At 43.8% G+C, this 26122-nt stretch overlaps 1 long non-coding RNA gene across 2 annotated transcripts in view; it reads left to right on the top strand.

Moving 5' to 3' along the window:
• The window catches only part of LOC130277608 (uncharacterized), a 33293-nt gene extending 12158 nt beyond the window's left edge, over window positions 1-21135 (top strand). The window contains exons 2-3 of one of the 2 annotated variants that reach the window (XR_008845491.1): window positions 17918-17993; window positions 21005-21135. This is a non-coding gene — a long non-coding RNA (uncharacterized LOC130277608). The remainder of the gene's footprint in view (window positions 1-17917; window positions 17994-21004) is intronic. The other variant, XR_008845490.1, reaches the window with a different exon arrangement.
• The last annotated feature ends 4987 nt before the right edge of the window (window positions 21136-26122 follow it).

Raw genomic sequence — 26122 nt, 5'->3', positions numbered from 1 at the left:
CATGGCGAGCGGGGTCGTGCACTCGGCAAATTTAAATCAGACAGGGTTACTTCTGGCTCTGGGCTGGAGGAGGAAGAAAAGGCAGCTTCTGGTGGAGTACTTAAAGAAGATTCCTCCATCGGGATCTCAGCCCACGAACCCTATGTCCGGTGGTGAGGGGACATTCTCACCGGTGAAGATGCTCCAGGTGTCCCAGCAGATTCTCCTGGAGGGGTGTCCGGCCAGTCGTCGTCATCATCGGGCAACGGGCGAAGATTGCAGGCCCCCCTCTCTGGATCCAACAATAACTGCTGCAGACGGTCGGCAAAGTCTTGGAATAGTTGGGCTGTGACCGCCACAACTTTCTTCTGCACCGGCGCCATCTTGGAACTCTCACCGCATGGAACGCTGCTCTCCGCCATGTCTGTACACTCCATCTCTTCCTTGTGCAGACTGAAGAGGTCGCTGTGCAGGGCTCCTTTTATAATGGGCTTCTTCAAAATGGCCGCCGTCCGGAAGGACGTCATCGGTGCAGCCACGACTTCCAGTCCCCCGGCAAACAACAGCAGTGAATCTAAGTTCCCCTTTGGCTGCGACACATTTACTTGGTAGCCACGCCCAGGGGAGGGTCGTGACGCAGTGTGGTTTGTTTTTTTTTGCGCGCTTCTCCGGTAGCGAATTAACTCTTGCAGTGCTGACCGGACCAGAGGATCGTAGCATGTATTCACCTTGTACTTTACACATCCTTGCAGCCAATAAATCTTCGCCTCCCCTTTTCGTGCGCACTTTTTGTACACAGTACTATAAACTCAGTTCCGCACACTTGAATGAGATGCACAGCACATGAACAAAGTCCTTTACATAGGGGGAGTACTCTGTAAATGGTGGTAACAGCTGCAGACACACACCCGTATCCTGTTCGTAAAACGCCAAAAAGCTATGGGGTAAGCTTGTGGGGGTGTATGGTATATGGGGTGTAGCTGTGCAGTGACTAAAGGGTGTTTTGTTAACCCTTAACACTCGTAACGCCAGGGTGAGGGCTCCTCTTTATATACTTGTCCTATCGCCACCCGTCCCAAGAGCGATAGGGAGGGATAATAAATGATTGTCCACAACCGGAGGTTTCAGAAAACTGTCGGAACTTTTACTTTTACTTACTTTTATGTAGAGTTAAACAAGAACAGTCTTTGTACAAGAAGAGTCTATTAGGATCCTGACAGTTGGTTGGGACCTGGTGAGTTTTAAGCTCAGGAGGAGATTTATATGCGCTGTTCCGCTGGATTTAGGGAATTGAGTTTAGGTCCAGCAGTCACGCAGACTTTAGCAGGGAGTTGTAATGTAACTCACGATTTGGTAAGTTGCGGTATTGTCAGGCTTCGGCCTGGACTTGTCTTTGAAAGTTGCACGGATCTCTCCTCTCTGCTAGTACGGAACCCAAGAGAGCGAGGATTGGCTGGCAGCTCCCTTATATGGGCAGGGGCTGGCCTTGAGCTCATTGGTCCATACCATCTGTCAGTCACTTTACACAAGGGATTATGGTCTAAACATGTGACCACACACGTGACCTAGGAAGGTCCTTTAGCATACCCTAAGAGAATTAACATTAGTCACATGACCGAAGGTCCTGTTACACTATATACACAATTAAATATACACACACAAACATCACAAAATTAAAGAAGGAAGAGGTGACTAGAGGCTATCCCACCAGAAGAACCCTACCGGAATGGAGTAACTCTGGATTTGGGACCACCATACAAGGTACGGTATGCTATTCGGTACCGGGACACCACAAATATCTCTTTATTGGTGTGTTCACATGTACAGTAACCTGCGCAGATTTGATACACAGGATTTTCTGCTGCAGATTTTAATGTAAACGAAATGACTGTGCACAGCTTCTAAACTGCAGTTACAAATCCTGTGCATCAAATCTGTGCAGGATACTGTACGTTTGAACGTTCCCTAAAGGGTTATTCTATATGTAGAAAAAAAATATTATAGTGCTCGGCCATGGTAAAGTAGAAAAAAAAATATATACAGTACTTTACCATCCCCTGTCCTCTGCTGGTTCTCCTACAGCTCTGTATCTTCTTCTGATCCCCCGCTGCTTGGGTCTTCCGTCTGCTTTTAAGATGAGGGCTTGGAGCAAGACCTACCCCCAATTACTGGCCGAGACAGGGCACCATTGTGGGAAGGTCCTGCTCCGATTGCTCATCTTGGAAGCAGAAAGAAGACACAAGATTGGGGGTCCTATCAAAGCAAAATTTTAACTGTGGGGGACAGGGGATAGGCAAGTATATTTTTTATTTTACCATGGCCACAGAATTGCATTATTTTTTTAATAGTGCTAGAATACCCCTTGGACTTCTGACATGTTATCGGACATGATTGGGCAGGTTGAATTTGAACTCATGTAATCCTGTTGTTCGACCCGATAAGCAGCGTCAGAGTTGTCTGACAGTAGCTTATCTGCCGCTCTCTCATATTTATGTATGAGACAGAGAAGGTAGTTGTCAATCGACTGTTTCTTTGTCTGACAATTATCTATGTATCTGTAATTAGTGATATCAATGCCAGTTTGGTTGAAGTCATGTTGGTTATACTAACATAGCTGTCTCAGCCACCCATTGCTTATAGCTGCCCTTTAAACACCACATTTCATGAATAGAAAATACATACAGTGAGATAGCAGCACTGTGCATGCTCAGGGACTGTACATGAACCATATTCAAACCAACATAAACTAGAAAATAAAATATCAAGATTTCATATTTGATGCATTCTTGATATCTTTAAAACTTCAGATTGTATTAAGGGAAATTACATTTATTATTATGTGTTTGTCTCTGGGAAGACATAAGATAGTCTACGTTTTCTTGTATTTTACTTTTCCAGTGCTCCAGTTAAATAATAAAATAAATAATTGTGGTTAGGGTGTTAACCCCTTGTGTTCGTTACGCCAGGGCGTGGTTTAACCGATTCACCACCCGAAGGTAGGCTGCTGAATCCTGGGCTAGGCACAGGGGCAAATAATGACTCGGACCCCAAGTTACGGAACAACAGCAGTTTTACTGAGTCAGACAGATGTAACAGTCTATACAGCTTGGCTAGATCCACGGAGGTGACCAGTGACTTCAGAGACCTCAGGGCTTGCTGGGACTTATGGTGGACTGGGACAATTTGCTGCAGAGCCACACTGACTGAAGACAGATTGACTTGGACTGACTTGACTATGGCAGACTATGACTGACTTCACCCTTTCTGTAGCTTACCAGGCTTTGACTTGACCTGTGGGGTACTGGACTTTAGGATCTGTGGCTGCATGGTAGACTTTAGGCCCCTTCTGGACTCCAGACGCACTCTTAAAGGGCTTGACCTTACTGTAACTCAGCTAAGCAGAAAGAGAGTGAGCAGAGGCTCCACCTAGGGCTTATATGGGGGAGACTCTGATGGGTCCCATAGGTCACCCTGTAGGTCACTTGTCACTAGTATCTCCCCTGGTTACAATCACATGACAACCGGTCTTAAAGGCATAACACATTAGGTCCTTTTCTGTGATTTAATACACTATACAACACAGGCACTTAGGAATATACATAGGGTACACATAGGGTATACATAGGGTACATGTGCAGGGGGGACACTGTATGGAGACTGCCTGACAGGGCACAAAGGGAACATGGGTGCAACTCCTGTACTGGGCAACAAAAACATGTTAATAGTAATATGTAATTGTGTTCGCTTCATACTAGTGTTATTTTGGACAGAAGTACGTTATTCTCCAAACATGCGTGAGCTAGTCTCCTCCCCCCCCCCCCCCCCTTTTTTTTTTTAAATAAATATCCTATTGAATAGTCAACTTGAGCAAAAGTGCCTCAGTATATATCCTTCTACACACTGGTCTTAAAGTTGTGTGAACTCAATCTAACCTGCACTCCGTAAATAAGTTGCTTTAATTGACCAATAGAGGGCAGTAGAGAACTGAAAACTGACTGTTTTCTTCTGCTCTGAACTTACAGTAAATGGCATTGTGCTGCAGAAAATGATGATACAATGTGTAAGGATTAATATGGATAGCATGTTTTTGCCAGCTTCAGATATATAAGCAGTTAATGGAGTAACAACACTTCTTGGTATTTTAATGTTCTCTACATAACTGGAAAATCAATTTTGGACATATATTATAATAATTGTGTTTGGATATTTATACTGGAATATAAAAGATACTAATTTTCAGCGGGCAGAATAACAAACTTTCCTCGAGAACTCTGCATTCATCTATTTAAACAAGGCGTATAAATATGAGCGCTACAAAGCTGTGCACTTTTATGATCTAATTCCTTTTGTGACTGAATGATGATTCTGCAAAGTGACCACGATTTCCCTTTTACTGCCAAAAATGCAGTAGGTTGAGAAATCAAAATGCTATCCCAGAAGCCTCCTGAAAAATATATCCAACTTGGTCATTTAAAAAAACTAAAAAAAAAACTGGAAAATAAACTTAGTCTGCTGTTGTGTAGATTTTCTGAAAACTATCAGATTAGGAAATAGTTTTCTTTATTGATCCTATATATTTAATTATTGCACAAGTAATTGAATGTGAATGACAGGTTCTTATAAATGAAGATGCACTGAATTCTATTTATATTATATAAAAATTGATGGTTTCTATGATGATGGTAAAAAAAATTTACTTTAAAAATAAAAATAAAAAAATTACTTTTTTTATTCCGTGACTATGCTGGCAAACCTATGTTATTATATGAGGGAAAAATGTCAACAACCATTAGAATTCCAAGAATCCGTAAACTTCCATCAAAGAAGGAGAAGCAAACAAGAACATTATAGTAAGATGTCTCAACAGATTAGTGCTGGCTGCTTTTTTTTTTAAACTAGAAAGGATTGCAGGCACACTGGGAAATCTGAAGAAGTAACATAAAGATCTACATACAAAAACCAAATAAGGGGGCATATTTTGTCTCTCACCTATTTATGCATGTATATTCGTGTTCTATAGGCTTATGTTTACAAAAAATACACACCAGCCTAAGCATTGACATCCATCAAATACCAATATCAAAAATTGTAAATCTGTAAAAATGTTAAACTATTTTGAACCCATTTCAAAAAGTAAACTTCAGATGTAGTATTTTGCTTTGTATTTGGTCTTCATTTATATATATATATATATATATATATATTTTTTTTTTTTATTATTTATTTATTTTTTTTCTTTTCTGTACTCCAAGGGAATCATCCTATAGGGATCCCCACTACAGGGAACATCTAGTGCTAATACCCATATATTATACACTACACCAAAAGAAAAAGGGTATAAAGAGCTACAAAAGATTAATGCAAAAAATCTTTATTAGAAATAATGAATCAATAAAATATACATAAAGCTGGCACAGTATGATAGCAACATGGATGACAATGACATGGGGAAGGTTGTTACATAGTTACAAACCATGGAGATCGTAATAAGCAGCCTATCATAAACTCATAAGTAGAATACAAGTGTACAAAATAATCAGATAGGAAACATAAGTAAAGAACCAGTACCCCCAGATATAGAAACCTTAACCAGGTCAATGTCAGACCCCACTGTACTGGTACTGGTAAACCCCCATAGACCCTTACTATCTAAACTAAGTTATGATACAATTTAGCTTACTACACACAAAAGAGCGGTTCTTCGAGTGTATAAGACGGCTGACCCTTGTGACACCCTTGTGACACCTCGATTCTGAATTCTACCAAATACCAGACAACTGCCTGATTCAGCAATTTTGATTGATTTTGTAGAAGTTATGGAGACTCACTATTTTATTGTTTTATTGTTTTCCTTCTTATTGTTATTTTCTTGCTCTCAAATTTCAATTAAGGTCCCTTTGGACCTGATAGATCCTTTGTGAATATGCATGACACTGTTTGGATGAACAATTATGCTCCACCAGTCAAGGTTGTTATGCATGTTCATATGTAAACTCTGACACATCTGATGTCATAATATGTTATATGTTACATTTCTTATGTTTATAAAATTCAATAAAAACATTGTGAAACTAAACATAAGTAAAGAACCAGTACCCACAGATATAGCCTTACCCAGGTCAATGTCAGACCCCAGAGGGGTCTGACATTGACCTGGGTAAGGTTTCTATATCTGTGGGTACTTGTTCTTTATTTATGTTTCCTATCTGATTATTTTGTACACTTGTATTCTACTTATGAGTTTATGATAGGCTGCGTTTTACGATCTCCATGGTTTGTAACTATGTCATTGTCATCATGTTGCTATCATACTGTGCCAGCTTTATTTTATGTATATTTTATTGATTCATCATTTCTAATAAAGATATATATATATATATATATATTTTTTTTTTTTTTTTTTTTCAAAAGCAGACGTGGAATCGGTAGAGATAACCACTATAATAGAAAGATTTGAACCCTTCACTGTGTTTTGGACCCACTTCTGGTTTTGGCAAAAATACAAACCAAAGTGAGGACCAAATACTGACCAAAATACTATGTATAAATGCAGCCAAAGAAGTGAAAGGGAAGTGGGTGGTCGCTATGATTATATAGATTGCTTCTCTACTATGTTGGGTATAGAAAACTTTTCATTTGATTAACTGTGATTTGTTGTTTTGTCAGCTGGGTGTATTTTTCTTTTAACGTTATAATAAGATTTATTCTATTTTTAATAGGTTTGAAACGGATCGTCCTTATTTGTGGTATCGGTATATACTATCTATCTTCCTACCTACCTACCTACCTACCTGTCTGTCTGTCTATTTATCTATCTATCTTGGCTGAATGTTTTGTTTCACCATATTTTTGATTGTGTTTTCTAAATAGTAATCAAAAGAACATAGAGTCACATCAACATGGGTCTAGGTGAAAATAAGAAAAAGAAAAAAACAACAACAAACAAACAGAAAATACTTAATAATTTGGCTTTAAAATCCAATAGGTTCACCATATAAATATCTGAACACATCCGTATGTGGAGTCTGTATTTTACACTATACATAAGCTGCATTGGAATATGACCGTGAAATCAAACTCTGTATCCCATTGTAGTTTCCAAGCTGAGATGCCATGGGTGTCTTGTACTTATTTTTTCAGGGACACACTCATATAGCATAGAGCCTCTGCTAAAGAAAAAGCTAAGTATGAATATAAAATAGTACCATAGTGATACCCGACTTATATGCCATCTTTTCTGAACCTAGAAAACGCATTGCATTGAACAACTGCATGGAGCCATTCTTATTTGTATGTCACAACACAAACATGGCACATCACAAGAGTCTGGGACAGAATGTGTCAAATTAAATTAAGGAACGATTAGGAAACTTGTTTATGAAGACTCCCGTTTGCTTCAGTCATCCTCTGTTTTCCTACATGTCTGCATAATTGTGTGCATCCTATTACATTGATGAACGGTGTCCTGCAACATTTGATCCACCTGTTAGTTCACCCTCATTTTAATCAGGTCAACCATTATGGCATCCAAACAATTGTTTTACCCTGTCAAATATGACCAGATTGATCCAGATTCAGGGCTTTTGATCCTGAAGAGTTTAAAAGGGAACTCTGGTGGAAACAAGTGGAAAACACATGATTTCAAATCGACTAGTGCCGGAAAGTTAAACAGATTTGTAAATGACTTCTAATTAAAAATCTTAATCCTTCCAGTACTTAGCAGCTGCTGTATAGTACAGAGGAAGTTATGTTGTTCTTTTCTGTCTGACCACAGTGCTCTCTGCTGACACCTCTGTCTGGGTCAGGAACTATCCAGATTAGAAGCATATGCCCATAGAAAACCTCTCCTGCTCTGGACAGTTCCTGTCAAGGACAGAGGTGTCAGTAGAGAGCATTGTGTTCAGACTGGAAAGAACTTCACAGATTTCTCTGTAGTATATCTGTAGTATACAGCAGCTGATTAGGTTGGAAGGGTTAAGATTTTTTATAGAAGAAATTTACAAATCTGTTTAACTTTCTGGCACCAGTTGATATGAATTTTTTTTCCACCAGAGTACCCCAAAAAGATAGGAAAATAAGGCTTTGAAGCCCACTAGGCATTCTACTCAGCTCCTAGAGCCTAGCACAGTTTAGTCCTTTCACCAGTTAGTCCCTCTCCTGTCATTCAGGAGGTAGAGGAGGAAGGTACTAACTGGTAAAGGGGCCAAACCTTGCTGGGATCCAGCGAGAGTGTTCAGTGGGATCCAAAACCTAATTTGCATATCTTTTAAACTTTGATATCTTGACACTGGAGGATTTCATTAACTAATGAGACATATGTACGGATTCAGGGTCAAAACCTTATACAGCCATGCTCTTACTTCATATCCTAAAAACCTATTGACAAGTCTGATTAAGGGTATGTTCACACGTCACACGTACGGGATCTGCTGCATATTCTGCTACTCATTGACTTGAATGTATCTTGAATAAACCCTTAAAGATTAAGGCCAAACAGATGTATCCCTGACTTTCCATTTCTGCATTGACAAGTTATTGTGTTGACTTGTCAGATGACCAGATCATACCATGTACAAACCATATAACGGCAGCTGTGTTCATCCCAATATATTACAATATTGCCTGTCAGCAGCTGTTTGCTTTGTATTTAGCTGCCAGCCACTGATATTTTATAGAAGAATTAGCTGTTTTCTTTTTGGTAATGTTACCATCTGCATGTAGCTTGCTTTCTTTGTTTGCTTAACCCCATCAATTTTTGGTGACTACTCTTTAAAATTAAAGGGGTACTCCGGTGGAAAACTTTTTTTTTAAATCAACTGGTGCCAGAAAGTTAAACAGATTTGTAAATTACTTCTATTAAAAAATCTTAATCCTTCCAGTACTTATTAGCTGCTGAATACTACAGAGGAAATTCTTTTCTTTTTGGAACACAGAGCTCTCTGCTGACATCATGACCACAGTGCTCTCTGCTGACATCTCTGATCATTTTAAGAACTGTCCAGAGTAGGAGAAAATCCCCATAGCAAACATATGCTGCTCTGGTCAGTTCCTAAAATGGACAAAGATGTCAGCAGAGAGCACTGTGGTCATGATATCAGCAGAGAGCTCTGTGCTCGTGTTTCAGCAGAGAGCACTTTGTTCCAAAAAGAAAACAATTGACTCTGTAGTATTCAGCAGCTAATAAGTACTGGAAGGATTAAGATTTTTTTTTTATGGAAGTAATTTACAAATCTGTTTAACTTTCTGGCACCAGTTGATTTACAAAAAAAAAAATAAAAGTTTTCCACCAGAGTACCCCTATTATGGGTACAGTGGCTTGCTTTGTCTTTGGTAGTTAACCAATAGTGTCAGCCATACCTTTGTAAGTCTTCCTTGGAGCCTGAGTTGCTTAAATTGAGCAGAAGACATGATTAGGTGCAACCATCTTGTATTGTGGGAGAGAGAGTCATTTTATTGATTTTGAGTGGATTATTTTACACTGACAACTTGTATCAGGAAAACCATCACTTGGCAGTGTGTAGTGTTATGACTTGTATATGTATATATGGCGGCATACATCATACCTGTTTATACACAGCTCTTTCCTTTTTTTTTACTTACTGACTAGACAAAGTTTTTCCCACCCCGTATTATTTATTTTTTCTGTATATACTTTGACAATAAAATATAAAACTTTAAATCAGTCATATAATGTATTATTTGATCTTTAGGGTAGATTTAATTCTGTAAACTCAGTTGACCTTTCTCTTTGGATTATATTAGTTCTTTAGAAATATAATTCAAGAATTGAATTCTTAACATAATTTATTCCGGTGATGTCAGGCGACCTCAGGTTAAAGGGGTACTGTGGCCCTAATATATCTTATCCCCTATCCAAAGGATAGAGGATAAGATATCTGATTGTGGGGGTTCTGCTGCTGAGGAACCCCACAATCTGTCATTGCACACCCACATTTGTGAGCTCTCCGCAGCGCTGGAGGCTCCGGGTGTGTCGCGTGACTACCAGGGGGCCAGAGTATCGTGACGTCAAGACCCCCCCGTGTGACATCACACCCCACCCCCTCAATGCAAGTCTACGGGAGGGGGCGTGACGGCTCCGTGGTCGTCACGCTACACACTCGGAGCCTGCAGTGCTGCGGAGAGCTCGCAAAGGTTGGTACGCAATGGCAGATTGCGGGGGTCCCCAGTGGCAGGACCCCCGCGATCAGACATCTTATCCCCTATCCTTTGGATAGGGGACAAGATGTATTAGGGCCGGAGTACCCCTTTAAGAGTGAGATAGTCATCTAGTGTGGGTGTTTTGTAATACCTTAATCTAAAGTTTAAAGGGGTATTCCAGGCCAAAACTTTTTTTTATATATCAACTGGCTCCGGAAAGTTAAACAGATTTGTAAATTACTTCTATTAAAAAATCTTAATCCTTCCAATAGTTATTAGCTTCTGAAGTTGAGTTGCTGTTTTCTGTCTAACTGCTCTCTGATGACTCATGTCCCGGGAGCTGTGCAGTTCCTATGGGGATATTCTCCCATCATGCACAGCTCCGTGACATCATGCACAGCTCCGTGAAGCTAATAACTATTGGAAGTTAAGTATAATAATAACTATTGGATTAAAATTTTTTAATAGAAGTAATTTACAAATCTTTTTAACTTTCCGGAGCCAGTTGATATATATATATATATATATATATATATATATATATATATATATATATATAAAAAAGGTTTTGCCTGGAATACCCCTTTAAAGTTGGTAAACAGAAAAAGAACATTGGAGAAGATTAATATCTATCTACTACCCTTGATATAGTTTATTTAGCTCTGTTCATGCAGGCATTTTTAGGCTTCTGTTGAAGGTTGTGGGATTTTTGGTAATGTTAGTGTCCGCACCATTACCACTACGCCACAACGCTACTGTAAAACATACTAGAGCTCCATGGGAATCTGATGGACCTCACTAGAAGAAATTAGGGTCTGAAATAATTATTCAGAATTCATACAAAAATCTATGTAGAATATATATATATATATATATATATATATAGAGAGAGAGAGAGAGAGAGAGAGAGAGAGAGAGAGAGAGAGAGAGAGAGAGAGAGAGAGAGAGAGAGAGACAACGCCGCAGAGAATGTAGAAAATGGAGGATGGAGACCAGCTCAGTTGCAAGTAAAATCCAATTTATTAGCAGACGAATGCAGGAACATAAAAGGTTACGCGTTTCAAGCGCTTGAAACGCGTAACCTTTTGTGTTCCTACATTCGTCTGCTAATAAATTGGATTTTACTTTCAACTGAGCTGGACTCCATCCTCCATTTTCGACATATATATATATATATATATATATATATGTTACGCCGAGCGCTCCGGGTCCCCACTCCTCCCCGGAGCGCTCGCTTCACTCTCCCCTCGGCAGCGCTCCGGTCACGTCCTCTGACCCGGGGCGCTGCGATTCCGCTGCCAGCCGGGATGCGATTCGCGATGCGGGTAGCGCCCGCTCGCGATGCGCACCCCGGCTCCCCTACCTGACTCGCTCTCCGTCTGTTCTGTCCCGGCGCGCGCGGCCCCGCTCCCTAGGGCGCGCGCGCGCCGGGTCTCTGCGATTTAAAGGGCCACTGCGCCGCTGATTGGCGCAGTGGTTCCAATCAGTGTGTTCACCTGTGCACTTCCCTATATCACCTCACTTCCCCTGCACTCCCTTGCCGGATCTTGTTGCCTTAGTGCCAGTGAAAGCGTTCCTTGTGTGTTCCTTGCCTGTGTTTCCAGACCTTCTGCCGTTGCCCCTGACTACGATCCTTGCTGCCTGCCCCGACCTTCTGCTACGTCCGACCTTGCTTTTGCCTACTCCCTTGTACCGCGCCTATCTTCAGCAGCCAGAGAGGTGAGCCGTTGCTAGTGGATACGACCTGGTCACTACCGCCGCAGCAAGACCATCCCGCTTTGCGGCGGGCTCTGGTGAAAACCAGTAGTGGCTTAGAACCGGTCCACTAGCACGGTCCACGCCAATCCCTCTCTGGCACAGAGGATCCACTACCTGCCAGCCGGCATCGTGACAGTAGATCCGGCCATGGATCCCGCTGAAGTTCCTCTGCCAGTTGTCGCTGACCTCACCACGGTGGTCGCCCAGCAGTCACAACAGATAGCGCAACAAGGCCAACAGCTGTCTCAACTGACCGTTATGCTACAACAGTTACTACCACAGCTTCAGCAGTCATCTCCTCCGCCAGCTCCTGCACCTCCTCCGCAGCGAGTGGCCGCTCCTGGGATACGCTTATCCTTGCCGGATAAATTTGATGGGGACTCTAAGTTTTGCCGTGGCTTTCTTTCCCAATGTTCCCTGCATCTGGAGATGATGTCGGACCTGTTTCCCACTGAAAGGTCTAAGGTGGCTTTCGTAGTCTGCCTTCTGTCCGGAAAAGCCCTGTCATGGGCCACACCGCTCTGGGACCGCAATGACCCCGTCACTGCCTCTGTACACTCCTTCTTCTCGGAAATCCGAAGTGTCTTTGAGGAACCTGCCCGAGCCTCTTCTGCTGAGACTGCCCTGTTGAACCTGGTCCAGGGTAATTCTTCCGTTGGCGAGTATGCCGTACAATTCCGTACTCTTGCTTCAGAATTGTCCTGGAATAATGAGGCCCTCTGCGCGACCTTCAAAAAAGGCCTATCCAGCAACATTAAAGATGTTCTGGCCGCACAAGAAATTCCTGCTAATCTACATGAACTTATTCACCTAGCCACTCGCATTGACATGCGTTTTTCCGAAAGGCGTCAGGAACTCCGCCAAGATATGGACTCTGTTCGCACGAGGCGTTTCTTCTCCTCGGCTCCTCTCTCCTCTGGTCCCCTGCAATCTGTTCCTGTGCCTCCCGCCGTGGAGGCTATGCAGGTCGACCGGTCTCGCCTGACACCTCAAGAGAGGACACGACGCCGTATGGAGAACCTCTGCCTGTACTGTGCTAGTACCGAACACTTCCTGAGAGATTGTCCTATCCGTCCTCCCCGCCTGGAAAGACGTACGCTGACTCCGCACAAAGATGAGACAGTCCTTGATGTCTACTCTGCTTCTCCACGTCTTACTGTGCCTGTGCGGATGTCTGCCTCTGCCTTCTCCTTCTCTACAGTGGCCTTCTTGGACTCTGGATCTGCAGGAAATTTTATTTTGGCCTCTCTCGTCAACAGGTTCAACATCCCGGTGACCAGTCTCGCCAGACCCCTCTACATCAATTGTGTAAATAATGAAAGATTGGACTGTACCATACGTTTCCGCACGGAGCCCCTTCTTATGAGCATCGGATCTCATCATGAGAGGATTGAACTTTTGGTCCTCCCCAATTGCACCTCGGAAATTCTCCTTGGACTTCCCTGGCTTCAACTTCATTCCCCTACCCTGGATTGGTCCACTGGGGAGATCAAGAGTTGGGGGTCCTCTTGTTCCAAGAACTGTCTAAAACCGGTTCCCAGTAACCCTTGCCGTAACTCTGTGGTTCCTCCAGTAACCGGTCTCCCTAAGGCCTATATGGACTTCGCGGATGTTTTCTGCAAAAAACAAGCTGAGACTCTACCTCCTCACAGGCCTTATGATTGCCCTATCGACCTCCTCCCGGGCACTACTCCACCCCGGGGCAGAATTTATCCTCTCTCTGCCCCAGAGACTCTTGCCATGTCCGAATACGTCCAGGAGAATCTAAAAAAGGGCTTTATCCGTAAATCCTCCTCTCCTGCCGGAGCCGGATTTTTCTTTGTGTCCAAAAAAGATGGCTCCCTACGTCCATGCATTGACTACCGCGGTCTTAATAAAATCACGGTTAAGAACCGCTACCCCTTACCCCTCATCTCTGAACTCTTTGATCGCCTCCAAGGTGCCCACATCTTCACTAAATTGGACTTAAGAGGCGCCTATAACCTCATCCGCATCAGAGAGGGGGACGAGTGGAAAACGGCATTTAACACCAGAGATGGACACTTTGAGTATCTAGTCATGCCCTTTGGACTGTGCAACGCCCCTGCCGTCTTCCAAGACTTTGTCAATGAAATTTTTCGTGATCTGTTATACTCCTGTGTTGTTGTATATCTGGACGATATCCTAATTTTTTCTGCCAATCTAGAAGAACACCGCCAGCATGTCCGTATGGTTCTTCAGAGACTTCGTGACAACCAACTCTATGCCAAAATTGAGAAATGTCTGTTTGAATGCCAATCTCTTCCTTTTCTAGGATATTTGGTCTCTGGCCAGGGACTACAGATGGATCCAGACAAACTCTCTGCCGTCTTAGATTGGCCACGCCCCTCCGGACTCCGTGCTATCCAACGCTTTTTGGGGTTCGCCAATTATTACAGGCAATTTATTCCACATTTTTCTACCATTGTGGCTCCTATCGTGGCTTTAACCAAAAAAAATGCTGATCCCAAGTCCTGGCCCCCTCAAGCAGAAGACGCCTTTAAACGACTCAAGTCTGCCTTTTCTTCGGCTCCCGTCCTCTCCAGACCTGACCCTTCCAAACCCTTCCTATTGGAGGTTGATGCCTCCTCAGTGGGAGCTGGAGCTGTCCTTCTACAAAAAAATTCTTCCGGGCATGCTGTCACTTGTGGTTTTTTCTCTAGGACCTTCTCTCCAGCGGAGAGGAACTACTCCATCGGGGATCGAGAGCTTCTAGCCATTAAATTAGCACTTGAGGAATGGAGGCATCTGCTGGAGGGATCAAGTTCTCCTGTTATTATCTACACCGACCACAAGAACCTCTCCTACCTCCAGTCTGCCCAACGGCTGAATCCTCGCCAGGCCCGGTGGTCTCTGTTTTTTGCCCGATTTAATTTTGAGATTCACTTTCGTCCTGCCGATAAGAACATTAGGGCCGATGCTCTCTCTCGTTCCTCGGATGCCTCAGAAGTTGAACTCTCTCCGCAACACATCATTCCACCTGACTGCCTGATCTCCACTTCTCCTGCCTCCATCAGGCAGACTCCTCCAGGAAAGACCTTTGTTTCTCCTCGCCAACGCCTCGGAATCCTCAAATGGGGTCACTCCTCCCATCTCGCAGGTCATGCGGGTATCAAGAAATCTGTGCAACTCATCTCCCGCTTCTATTGGTGGCCGACTCTGGAGACGGATGTTGTGGACTTTGTGCGAGCCTGCACTATCTGTGCCCGGGATAAGACTCCTCGCCAGAAGCCCGCTGGTTTTCTTCATCCTCTGCCTGTCCCCGAACAGCCTTGGTCTCTGATTGGTATGGATTTTATTACTGATTTACCCCCTTCCCGTGGCAACACTGTTATTTGGGTGGTCGTTGATCGATTCTCCAAAATGGCACATTTCATCCCTCTTCCTGGTCTTCCTTCTGCGCCTCAGTTGGCTAAACAATTTTTTGTACACATTTTTCGTCTTCACGGGTTGCCTACGCAGATTGTCTCGGATAGAGGCGTCCAATTCGTGTCTAAATTCTGGAGGGCTCTCTGTAAACAACTCAAGATTAAATTAAATTTTTCTTCTGCATATCATCCCCAGTCCAATGGACAAGTAGAAAGGATTAACCAGATCTTGGGTGATTATTTGCGACATTTTGTTTCCTCCCGCCAGGATGACTGGGCAGATCTCCTCCCATGGGCCGAATTCTCGTATAACTTCAGGGTCTCTGAGTCTTCCTCCAAATCCCCATTTTTCGTGGTGTACGGCCGTCACCCTCTTCCCCCCCTCCCTACTCCCTTGCCCTCTGGTCTGCCCGCTGTGGATGAAATTTCTCGTGACCTTTCCATCATATGGAGAGAGACCCAAAATTCTCTCTTACAGGCTTCATCACGCATGAAGAAGTTCGCGGATAAGAAAAGAAGAGCTCCCCCCGTTTTTTCCCCTGGAGACAAGGTATGGCTCTCCGCTAAATATGTCCGCTTCCGTGTCCCTAGCTACAAGTTGGGACCACGCTATCTTGGTCCTTTCAAAATTTTGTGTCAAATTAATCCTGTCTCTTATAAACTTCTTCTTCCTCCCTCTCTTCGTATCCCTAATGCCTTTCACGTCTCTCTTCTCAAACCACTCATCCTCAACCGTTTTTCTCCCAAATCTGTTCCTCCCACTCCTGTTTCCGGCTCCTCGGACATCTTCTCGGTCAAAGAAATTTTAGCTGCCAAAAAGGTCAGAGGGAAAAATTTTTTTTTAGTGGACTGGGAGGGTTGTGGTCCTGAAGAGAGATCCTGGGAACCTGAGGACAACATCCTAGACAAAAGTCTGCTCCTCAGGTTCTCAGGCTCTAAGAAGAGGGGGAGACCCAAGGGGGGGGGTACTGTTACGCCGAGCGCTCCGGGTCCCCGCTCCTCCCCGGAGCGCTCGCTTCACTCTCCCCTCGGCAGCGCTCCGGTCACGTCCTCTGACCCGGGGCGCTGCGATTCCGCTGCCAGCCGGGATGCGATTCGCGATGCGGGTAGCGCCCGCTCGCGATGCGCACCCCGGCTCCCCTACCTGACTCGCTCTCCGTCTGTTCTGTCCCGGCGCGCGCGGCCCCGCTCCCTAGGGCGCGCGCGCGCCGGGTCTCTGCGATTTAAAGGGCCACTGCGCCGCTGATTGGCGCAGTGGTTCCAATCAGTGTGTTCACCTGTGCACTTCCCTATATCACCTCACTTCCCCTGCACTCCCTTGCCGGATCTTGTTGCCTTAGTGCCAGTGAAAGCGTTCCTTGTGTGTTCCTTGCCTGTGTTTCCAGACCTTCTGCCGTTGCCCCTGACTACGATCCTTGCTGCCTGCCCCGACCTTCTGCTACGTCCGACCTTGCTTTTGCCTACTCCCTTGTACCGCGCCTATCTTCAGCAGCCAGAGAGGTGAGCCGTTGCTAGTGGATACGACCTGGTCACTACCGCCGCAGCAAGACCATCCCGCTTTGCGGCGGGCTCTGGTGAAAACCAGTAGTGGCTTAGAACCGGTCCACTAGCACGGTCCACGCCAATCCCTCTCTGGCACAGAGGATCCACTACCTGCCAGCCGGCATCGTGACAATATATATATATATATATTATAAAGCAGTGGTACATCTAGAGGTCTACAGTTTGGAGACCACTGCTGTCAAAGTATTCCATTAATGTCTTACATGCATGTGTACAATCACAAGGACTTATGCATTGTTGAATGTTATTTTTATGTACATTTGTGTAGACTGCTGGACAATGTACTGAATGGAGACTGTACACTGTACTCCAGTACAATCTAGTTTACAATGTTTGCGTCTGCCCTCTTATGTGTTCTGCACTGTTTGTATATGTCTGGTTACTGTAAATAGTTGCAATGCAATGGTAATGTGACCATATGTATACATAATAATGATAGTTATGTTCAAATTAACATCATAGCTCTCATTCATAGTAGAGTAATAATATATATATATATATATATATATATATATATATTATTATTATTATTATAAATGTAAGGCCCATTCAAGGCAGATAGTTTGTATGATTATGTATCACAATGTTGACAGATATTCTGGTCATGATTGGGTTAATGATCACATTAACCCTATGTGTACCTCAAGTATTACCGCTTAAACAATACTGGTGTTCACTTCCCCCCGCCCAACTAATGTCTTTCACTTCAAACATTACAAGTATGATCACATTACATAGGAGCTGATGATAATCTTGTGTTTTCCCCCCCTGAAATAATATTTAACACATGCTTACTTTTTATTGAGCAGCTGAATAATCAGGGCACAAATATCATTTTAACCCCTGGACCGACAGTGAAAAGAGTTAATAATCAGTGATGTCATCTGGATTGGGCAAGAGATGTTTCCATGAAGGTGTTAACTCTTCTGCCTCCGCACTTGATGAGGGTTTTGTTAGGCCTAGAAATGTACGATTACCTGAGAACAGTGACACACGAGATGACATTGCATATATATGATACAATAATATAATATTTAGTTGATATACTTAAAATATGTTTTCTTTTCTTGCAGAATATATGGAAGTAGATGGACAGAGGTCACAACTACAAACGTTTCCAATATGATATTCAAGCAATGATAAAGTAAGGTTAGGCTTCTTTCACACTACCGTCATGTCCCTGCATTTTAACAGACGTTTTTCTGCTGAAAGAGGTCATGAAAAAAATAGACAAAATAACTGAACATAACGGATGCTATCGAATGAATATTGTAACGGGCATTCTGTCAAAATAACAGACATGTTCCATCCGTTATCACCCGTTATTTAATCCGTTATAGCACGTTAATTTATGTCCGTTATTTTATTTCCGTGTTCTGAGCATGCGCAGTACAAATAATGGATCATAACGGACATTAAAATAACGGGCAATTGTGAACATCCGTCACCCATAGACTTCAGTATAAAAATTTTAATGGCCGTTAGTCCACCGTTAGTTTTGATGAGACAAAAATTACTGCATGCACCGTCTTTTGTGCCATCAAAAATAACGAACGTTAGTCATAACGCGACATAACTGGTTCTGCAGGAAGGTCAAAAAATCCCATTGACATGAATGGGATTTTTTGACGGCCGTATTAGGGACTTTCAGACGGGAGTTCATAACGGGAGTTTTTGCAGGGTGACAATGGTAGTGTGAAAGGGGCCTTTCTGTTAGAATGACTAGTATGTAAAGTCACAACACTTTCTGTAATAACATTCATATTGCCAGACTATGCAAGATACCTATACAGTTCTATATGTTCCAAGTATGTTGACTTATAAAAAAAAAGTAATAAAAAAAATTTTTTTGCACACTATGCCTTTTTTGTATACAATAAAGAAATAATGAGACGGCACTCACCGAAGTCGTGATTTCTTATCCTTTATTCATAAGACATAAAAGGCAGAGGTAAGGTGTCAGACAGGTGAGCTGGCTAGGACGCCGGGAACCTCCGCGTGGACGCGGAGGTTCCCGGCGTCCTAGCCAGCTCACCTGTCTGACACCATACCTCTGCCTTTTATGTCTTATGAATAAAGGATAAGAAATCACAACTTCGGTGAGTGCCATCTCATTATTCCTTTATTGCACTATTGAAGTTTCACTTTCGCTCTGCTGATTGAGCACCACCTATAGTCGAAGTTATTCCCCTGCTCTTGCACTTTTCCGGACCATCAGCAGTGCCGGTCTATACCTCACCACTTTTTTGTATACAGTTGTATTAGAAAGTGCCTGATATAGTACAGTCGGGACTGCAAGATCACGACACGTGGCAGCCTATGCCAAGATGTCAGAGTATTTTCATGTTGGCTGGATAAAGAATATGGGCACACTGGTGTAGATGTCTGTATACTGCATTATAAGAAGTGTCTCTGGTATAAAAAATATCTGCTGTATTCCTGCTGCAGGATTTCAGACAGAACTCCCAGAGAAACCGTTGCATAATCCCCTGACTGTATTTGTAAAGACGGAAGTATAGTGGGATAAGACAGTGCGTTACAATTCAGTACCACTCATTTTTATTTATAATCTCCATAAAGCTCTCTCTCCAGGTTTGTTTGTAAAGAAAAAAAAAGACTCCTAATAATTTGTTCTCCCTTAAAGAGAAATACTTTTAAAATCTAATATCGTTAAGACAAAACCAGTTGAGAATTTAACACTTAAGCTGCGGTAGGTGGAATATTTTATAAAAAAATAAATAAATAAATAGGAGACTTTATTTTTAATATGGGATAATAAAAAATAGAAAAGAAAATGCAAAACAATAGAGATGCATACATGATAGGTATGTTCCTACTTTTAGCATCTATTCTAGTATTATCCCTTTATATTAATGGGCTTGCAATCTGAATTTCCCATCACACATGGTAAGAACATATAAACTAAGGGCAGATGTTGCACTGAGTCAGATTTAGTCCCAGGACCCCAGAACTATAAAGCAACAGTGCTTAAACCTCCACCGATGGCTCACAGGGGTTTTTCAGTGATTTATAGTATAATTATAGTATTTTTGTCAGTATTTTTAGCGTAAACCAGGGGTAAAAATGACACAGAAAAAAAAAAAATATATATATATATATATATCAAAATTCTGTGTGTGAACAAAGCATAGAATAATTTAGACTGGATTAAAAATACTGCATAAGAATTAAAAATACCGTATAAGACACACTTTTTCTTCCCCAAAACTGGGGGGGGGGGGGGGGGGGGGGGAGTTGGTGCGTCTTATATGGCAAACACACATTAAAACCCTGTCATATCACTGCGGTCCCTGTTGGTGCATCTTATACGGCAAATACCGCGGCGGTCCCTGCGGCCATCAACGGCCGGGACCCGCGGCTAATACAGGACATCACCGATCGTGGTGATGCCCTGTATTAACCCTTCAGACACGGCGATCAAAGCTGACCACCGCGTTTGAATCGAAAGTGAAACTAACCCAGCTGCTCAGTCGGCATGTTCGGGACCGCCGCGGTGAAATCGCGGCGTCCCGAACAGCTTAGAGGACACCGGGAGGGACCTGCCTCCTCGGTGTCCGATCGGCGAATGACTGCTCTGTGCCGGGATCCCCTGCATGGCCGGCGCTCTCCTTCGCCGTCATCACGTCGTCGCGCATGCCATCCCATCATCCAATAGGAGCGGCGTGCGTAGCAATGTGATGGCTGCGACGGAGAGCGAGGATCCCGGGAAGCAGAGACGTTCCGGAGCGACAGGGACACCCCGGGGACGCAGCGACAGCGATGGAGGGTGACATCTAGGGCAGCGGTGACGAGCGGTGTCGGGTCCGGAGCGGCGGGGACATGAGAGTACTGCCTCCTATACCAGTGGTCTTCAACCTGCGGACCTCCAGATGTTGCAAAACTACAACTCCCGGCATGCCCGGACAGCCAACGGCTGTCTAAATACTTTACATTGTATTTGGTTCAGAATCTTTTTTTTTCTAGATTTACATACTTTAAAATTGGGTGCGTCTTATATGCTGGAGCATCTTATATGGCAAAAAATACGGCAAATAAAAAAATTGTAGTAACCTGCTGCAACTCCCCACCCATCCCTTCTTAGGGTGGGTTCCAATGCTGAAATTCCGCTTTCCAAAACCCCTTCTTGCTTAGTCTTTCAGCGGAATCCATGCAGAATACATTTCTGCTATTGCTGGCTAATTCAGAATATGTCCTGTCGGAGATTCCACAGTGTGAACCTGGCTTTATGGTGTCCAGTCTCTGCTCACAGGGAAATGCCCAGTGAATCAATAAATGAATCAAAGTAATTGGCTGAGCAGGCACTTTCTTATGTCAAGAGAAGAGCAGAAAGTGGTAGACAGCAGGGACCGGGCACTGTTGGAACAGCCTCGATAGGGTGGGGGGGTTTCATAGCAGGTAAGTATTGATTTTATTATTTTTTTAGCCTAACATGGCCACATTCAAAAGAAAAAAAAAATACTAGACAGCCCCTTTAATTTGGTACGAAACATGCAGCAGTGGGCTCCAACCTGTGGCACTACAGCTGTTACCACAGCTCCCAGCAAGTTTTAGAATGATCAGATTATTCTATTTTTATCTTTTTCATCCATGTATAAATTGGGGGAATTCGGCTTTAAGGGTGTGTTCCCACAGGGCGTATACGCAGCGTATTTGATGCTGCGCAAAATTTATGGCAGCAGCGGGAAATATGCTGCTTATTCCTTGCTCACTATACACACAGGGCTTTCCGGCAGCAGCCCTGTGTGTGCAGTGAGTTTTGGAGGCGGAGCCGCGCATCACAGACAAACCGGCACACGGCCCCGCCTCCAAAACTCACTACACATATAGGGCTGACGCCGGAAAGCCCTGTGTGTATAGTGAGCAAGGAATACGCAGCATATTTCCCGCTGCTGCCATAAATTTTGCGCAGCGTCAAATACGCTGCGTATACGCCCTGTGGGAACGCACCCTTAAAAATGGCATTTTGTAGTAACCTGTTAATACACTGCAGATTCAGACTTCTTCCAACTTTGAGCAATTCTCTACGATGTTAAGGCTCTTATTGTGCCCTGTTATCTGTCAGACTAATTAAGCTGGAGTCATTTGCCAAACAAAGCACCAAGGGTGATTGACTATGAATTAGCTAGCTTAGAGCATCCATTTGCATGCCGATACCCAGAATGCCTAGCAGTTTGGAACATGTTATGCCCATGTGATTATGGAGCAAGGTTAATGTCCAGCATAGTCCTCTCCATGATGATGCTATTAAATCAAGTAAGAATACATAGCGGAACAAACTTTTCTTATCACGCTTGTAGTTTGATAAGGTGTTTATCAGGCACATGGATTAAACTTGAAGCCAGTTCTAAAATATATTGACCGCATCACAGCAGAAGCTGAACCTCCTCTGTTCAGAATGTGTGCGCAGACTAATTCCTTTCTGGCTCAGTCATGACATGAGGGCTTGTTACCTTGTTGTGCTTATCTATGCCTGTCTTATCTCTAGGGCATTGATTCCTACTTAATGGAGCCAGCGATATACAAATGAAACATCCAGATGTGCCATGTTGTAATACCCCTGCCACAAATCAGTTCCTTCCCTTATAAATACACCCCAGTCGATCTGTAGAAAGAGCGGGAGTGGGGAAATACTGGGAGAAAAAAAACAAAAACATATTGAATTTATATGCTACTGAAGATTCCCCGTAGAGATTGATAGTCTGCACATGGTAATATACTACCAGGCTTAACTCCTAATAATAAGGAAAATGGGGGAGATTTATCAAAAACTGTCCAGAGGAAAAGTTGCTGAGTTGCCCATAGCAACCAATCAGATCGCTTCTTTCCTTTTTCAGAGGCCTGTTCAAAAATGAAAGAAGCAATCTGATTGGTTGCTATGGGCAACTCAGTAACTTTTCCTCTGGACAGGTTTTGATAAATCTCCCCCAATATTCTTTATTTGGATACCACGAGCTTCAGCAAGGACTACATTTTAATTCCATTTGGTATGTGTTCTTAAAGGGGTACTCTGGGCCTAATACATCTTATCCCCTATCCAAAGCATAGGGGATAAGAGGTATGATCGTGGGGGTCCCGCTGCTGGGGACCCCCACAATCTGTCATTGCGCACCCACCTTTGTGAGCTCTCCGCAGCGCTGGAGGCTCCGAGGGTGTAGCGTGACGACCACGGGGCCGTAGTATTGTGATGTCATGACTCCGCCCCTGTGTGACATCACGCTGCGCCCCCTCAATGCAAGTCTATGGGAGGGGGCGTGAGCGGAGAGAGCTCACAAAGGTGGGTGCGCAATGACAGAACACATGGGCTGTGGGCCACCTGCAGCTGGAATGTGGCAGCCAATTCACACACAAGTTTGCTGGAAAAGGGTTGTTTCCAAAGGATAGAGGATAAGATGTCTGATCGCGGGGGGTCCCGACGCTGGGGGCTGCCCCAATCTCAGCTGCGGCATCCCAGACATCTGTTGCTCAGAGTGAACTTTGCTCTGTACCAGATGACTGGTAATGCGGGGCAGAGGCTCGTGACATTAAAGTCACGCCCGCTCGTGACATCACGACCACGCCACCTCAATACAAGTCTGTGGGAGGGGGCATGACTTCGTCATGCCCCCTCCTATAGACTTGCATTGAGGGAGTGTGGCCACGACGTCTCAAGCCTCCGGAGCTGCAGCCGGTTGCAGCAGGGAGATCACGGGGGTCCCCAGCGGCAGGACCCCCGCGATCAGACATCTTATCCCCTTTGGAAAGGGGATAGGATCTCTAGGGGCAGAGTACCCCTTTAAGTTATAACTAATGTTTAAAGTTTAATGTCTTTAGGGCTCGTTCACACCTAATTTTGGAATTCTGCTTGCACATTTGCATCAGAAAAAGAAGTCCCATTGAATACATGTTCATTCTTTCTAAGGCGGAAATTCAGTAGTGTGAACGATCCCTTACACATAAAACGTGTTGTCTGGAAGTATGACAAACTTCAGCGCTTCAGTTAAACAATGCCTTCCTCTGGAATATTAATATTTCTATTGCTGCTTGCTGATGCTAGCCTAGATTGGTAAAGCTGCATTTAACCAGTAAAAGAACGATTCATAGCGTTTTGCCTATGCTGTAGGGGAGTGCAATCCCTGTGGTTCTGTTGAGGGAACTCTTACCTCAATAATTCTCCCTATGGTGCATTGTGTATTGTTTGTTTTGCAATACTTACACAATTATGGAATCAGTGGGGTTCACCGACCCCCAGCAAGAAGATCTACTGACTTGTTACTGTAAGAGATCATGAGGTTATTTTATGCATGATTTCCCTTTATGGAACAAAGAATGTGTGTGGTCAGTCTACACTTGTATTTCTGTAAATTGCTTGTATCTGGATATTCTGAGGAGGAAGCAGAAGGGAATTACAGATCTATAAGCATTAATGTCGGGATTCCAATGAGAGTGTGGCTTCACTTCAAATTCCCATGGCAGTGAAATGTAACGTTATTGGGACCTTTCTGTTTTCATTTGCAAATAATATTAATCTTTTTACCTTCTGAGCTGCTGTAGGGGCACATTTTCCTGGATTTACATTAATGAGGTATGGAATTCTGGGACGTTGCCGCTTGTCCTTCTGACCTGTGAATTTAGCCTTCTTTGGACACACTGACCCCTGGCTGAGCCTAAGGCCGGTCTGCCCTGATCCCACCCGGCTCCCGCTCAAGTAATCTCTCTTTGCTGACCAGCTCTGGTATTCCTGTGGCCCAGACAGCACACGGGCCTTACCTGAGATAATTCTATGTAATTACACCCTTTAACACGCTTTAAACGACTGCTTCTTTGTTTTTACTTGAAAGAAATGACAGGTAGTCTCTCCTATTCACACCAACAAAATGCTCAGGGAATGTTATTTGCTGGCCATTTACTTCTAATTAATTCTGTTTCATGATGCCCCAAGACTCTAATGGCTCCCAGGGTGAGAGCTACAGACTACTACAATTATGTGTTACCCCCTGCTTCTGCTGTCCTGTCAGGCAACCTCCTTCAGTGTCCCCAAGGCCCCCTGCACTTGTTTCCCCATTGTAAATATGTTTTACCATGTAAAGTGTTATAAAATGTAATGTTGCTTTAAGAGTTATACCATGTGATATGTCATGTGATTGTTACCCAGGAGGTACCAGTGACCAGGTGATCCCAGGAGTGACCTATGGGCTCCCTGCTATTCTCCCCCATATAAGCCCTGGGTGGAGCTTCTCTCTCTTTGAGCTCTGCTCTTCTGCTAAGCTGAGGTCCAGTGCAGTCGCCTAGTGTGTGTGTCAAGAGCGTTGGAGACCTCAAAGTCAAGTCCTGCAGCCACCATCAATTCAAGTAAACTAAAGTCACAGATTTATGAGTCAAGTCAGTCCCTGTCATCTGTCAAGTCAGCATGGTCTGCATTCAATTGTCCAGTCCTACTACAAGTACCAGCAGGCCCTTAAGGTGTCTGTGTCACTGGTCACCTCCGTGGGCCCTGGCTGAACTGTATAGACTTTACCAACTGTCTACCCTCAGTAAAGCTACTGTTGTCCGTAACTTGGAGTCAGAGTCTTTATTGTCCCTGTGCCTAGCCCAGGATCCAGCGGTATACCTTCGGGTTGTTTTAGGCTAAACCCCACCCTGGCATCACGAATATAAGGGGTTAAAGCCATCTGCCCCTAGGGTAACAACATTTGCCCTGCACCACACACCCCGCCACAACAATTATGTCTGCCCAGGACTTAAGATTGAGACATTGATTAGAGCAGGTATACGGTACAATGGCCATATATGTGGTTAAGTATACATAAGCACTAAAGTGCATGTTGCAAAATGTATTAGAAGTCATGTCCGTACCATCATATTGATTTAACTGTTCCATCTTTAAATGCTTTTAAATGAAGCTAGCCTGAGCAGGTTAGGCAATTCTCTCTGCCACACCAGTGTTCCCTAAAAGAGTATATGAAAAAGCAATTCCCTCTTTCATACCTGTGTTCCCTAAAAGAGTATATGAATAGGCCCAAACCCCTCTGTCTCCAGTGTTCCCTAATAGAGTGTATGAAAACAGTGTGCTGGAGTGAGTGCACTTCTTAGGCTAGGTTCACACTGCGGAATCTCCGGGCAGAAGTTTCCACCCGGAGATTCCGAGTGCGGCCAGCGCTGACTGAATTAGTCGGCGCTAGGACCGTGCGGACGCTGCAGTCTCCAATAGACTGTAATGTGTTCTGCGAGTATTTCCATTCTTCTGGCGGTAATTTCGAAGCTGATTTTCCATTCACAAA

This window comes from Hyla sarda, chromosome 6, assembly GCF_029499605.1.
Source record: "Hyla sarda isolate aHylSar1 chromosome 6, aHylSar1.hap1, whole genome shotgun sequence".
Taxonomy (NCBI): Eukaryota; Metazoa; Chordata; class Amphibia; order Anura; family Hylidae; genus Hyla; species Hyla sarda.
Note: the sequence above shows the minus strand (reverse complement) of the source record. Positions and strands in the feature narration are given on the sequence as shown.